This window comes from Chrysochloris asiatica, unplaced genomic scaffold (genome assembly GCF_000296735.1).
Source record: "Chrysochloris asiatica unplaced genomic scaffold, ChrAsi1.0 scaffold00076, whole genome shotgun sequence".
NCBI lineage: Eukaryota > Metazoa > Chordata > Mammalia > Afrosoricida > Chrysochloridae > Chrysochloris > Chrysochloris asiatica.
This window is the reverse complement of record NW_006408594.1, coordinates 9,280,202-9,283,092: the sequence shown is the minus strand read 5'-3', so window position 1 is coordinate 9,283,092 and position 2,891 is coordinate 9,280,202. Positions and strand designations below refer to the sequence as shown.

At 38.2% G+C, this 2,891-nt stretch overlaps 1 pseudogene; it reads right to left on the bottom strand.

Annotated features, from left to right (window-relative positions):
* Nucleotides 1-2,039: 2,039 nt before the first annotated feature.
* Nucleotides 2,040-2,679, bottom strand: LOC102840601 (annotated as a pseudogene).
* Nucleotides 2,680-2,891: the final 212 nt, after the last annotated feature.

Sequence of the window (2,891 nt, the reverse complement as noted above, 5' to 3'; positions counted from 1 at the left end):
TTTTACAAAAGGAGGAGAGTGATTGGTTTTACAGCCCAGGAGTGGAGGTCCCTGGGACCATCAAGTGAGAAGAACAGAGAGCGGGACCCTACCCAGAGAGGCAGAGATGCCAGGGATGGAGACAGAAATGGATGACGTGGACAGATGGAGAGGCTGGGGACACTGGACTCAGAGAGGGAGAGGGGCTGTGTGCTGGTGGCCGGGGGGTAGAAGGGGGAGCCTGTGTGGTGTACCCTTTGATTATTTGACAATGCGTGGAATGGATTGCAATCATTGCAATGAAATGAAACATGATAGGATGAGTGTAAAGCTGATGTTCTCCCATGTAAACCTCACAATAAAAACTTAAAAAAAAAAACAAGGGTCAGGGAAAAGGCTTGTTTCAGTCAAATGCTGTGGATTCGGTTCCGACTCACAGCAAGTCTGATGGCACTCCCTGAACTGCATTCTCTATATGCCAATTTTTTCAAAGTAAACCTGTGTTATTTAAAAACAAAAAGTGGATTTTTTGGGTAAAGTATATAGATTCAAGAGCCAGATTCCCTTGGTTCAAATCTCAGCTACTTATTAGCTGTGTGACCTTGGAAAGATTATTATACTCCTCTGTGTCTTAGTTTCATTATCTATACAATGAGCACAATTGTAGTGAATTCCTCAGAGATTTAATGTGAAAGTTAAATAGATTTACTTATTGAAGTTCTTGCTATGTGTACCTGGTATTCAAGAAACACTGTGTAAGCGTATAAAGAGCCCTAGTAACACAGTGGGTTAAGAATTAGGATGCTAATGGTAAGGCTGGAGGTTCAAACCCTGCAGCTGTTTAACGGGGGAGAGATGAAAGTGTTTGCTTCCATAAAGATTTATAGCCTTGGAAACCCTAAAGAGCAGTTCTACTCTATCCTATCGGGTTGCTGTGAGTTGAAATCAATTCAGTGGCAGTAGTTTGGTTAAGATATGTGAATGTTCGTGATAGTATTACATTTGGATATTAATGATTTAGATGATTCATTCACTTAATCATTCAAATATTCACTGAGCATCTTCCTAGTGCAAACCTTGTAGGGCATTTATAGCATATGGATAAAAAGCTTACAGAAACTCCAATAAAAAGTACTTAGTTTTCTACTTTTTACTTTGTGATAAGTGTACGTAGTTTCATGAGGGTGCCACTTTGCAGGGCCCATGCCTATTTTACGAATGATGTTGTTAAGTGCTGACTCATTGTTGTTGTTGTTGTTGTTAGGTGCCATTGCGTCAGCACTGACTCATAGCAATCCTATGCACAACAGGATGAAACACTGCGCCAACTTCACAATCGTTGCTATATTTGAGCCCGTTACTGCTGCTACTGTGCCAATCCATCTCATTGAGGGAACTTCCTCTTTTTCTCCGACCCACCACTTACCAAACATGATGTCCTTCTACAGGAACTGGTTCTTCCTGATAATATGCCTGAAGTATGAGTGATGAAATCATGCCATCTTGGCTTCCAAGGAACACTCTGGCTATACTTCTTCCAACACAGATCTATTTGTCCATTTGGCAGTCTATGGTACTTTCAATATTTTCCTCAAACACCATAACTCAAATGCATCAATTCTTCTACAGTCTTCCATTTTCATTGTCCAGCTTTCACATGCATGTGAGGTTACTGAAAATACCATGGCTTGGATCAGGCACACCTTAGTCCTCAAGCTGACATCTTTGCTCTTCAACACTGTAAAGAAGCCCTGTGCTGTAGATTTTTTTTTTTTTTCATTGATTTCAGAATAAATTTTATTGCAGCCCAAACAATGGAATTAACTGTACATAATAAACGATTACATATATATATATGTATATATACACATTTTAAGTTACAGGGAATAAAGTTTATTTTGGCAGAAGGGGTTAAAGAAAATTAAAAGTTGCATACATTAGTAACATAACTCAATATTCTTAATTTGGTATAAGTGTGACACATTTTCTTGCTTTCCTGTGTTCTGCTAGGATCGCCAAACTTAAAATGCTTTATAAAATTGATGTGCTGAAATTCTACTTTACTGTTTCCACTTATGCTCTGATTCTAAACAAAACTATTCATAAGCTTCTTCTATTTCTGGGTCCATCTCATCATCAATATCATCCAAGTATGGATCACCAGTCTCTGATAAATCTGTTTCATTTTCTTCATAATTTGGAAAAAAGTCTTCTCTTTCAAGTAGTTCTTGATATTTCTCTTGGTAATCTGGACCAGCTGCAGTGAAAGGAACACCATCAGAGGTATAAAATGCTGGTTTATTTATAAAATAGTTGGGATCATTTTCATGTGTTGCTTCTCTGTCTGTGGAGGTTGCATGGAGTCTACCCCTATTACTCCACCAGAGCTTCAAAAGCATTTATTTTACATCTCTGCCACAATTTGCATCTAGGACAACATTTTCCATTCTCTGAATAATTTCTTCTATATCAGTCTTTCCATTTTTCCTCCCAGGCATCTTCCAAAACTGACTCTGTCTATTTTAGTAATTTTACTGCACAAATTAAGTTGTCATCCCCAGTGTTGGTAAAAAGGGCATTCAGCAACTCCTGAAGACCAACCTGAAGAATATCTGTCTTTGCAACCTGTCCATTTGTTCTTTGTGCTGTAGATTTGCCTAAATGCAATACACCATTTGACTTCTTGCCTGGTGTTTCCATAAGTATTAGTGGGTGATCCAAGATAAATGAAGTCTTTGACAACTTCAATCTTTTCTCCATTTACATGGATGTTGTTTATTGGTCTAGTAGTGAGAATTTTTCTTTTCTTGACATTTAGGTGAAACCCATATCAAAGCATGTGGTCTTCGATCTTCATCAGTAAGTATTTTTAAGTCCTTTTCACTTTCAGCAAGAAAGGTTGTATCATTTGC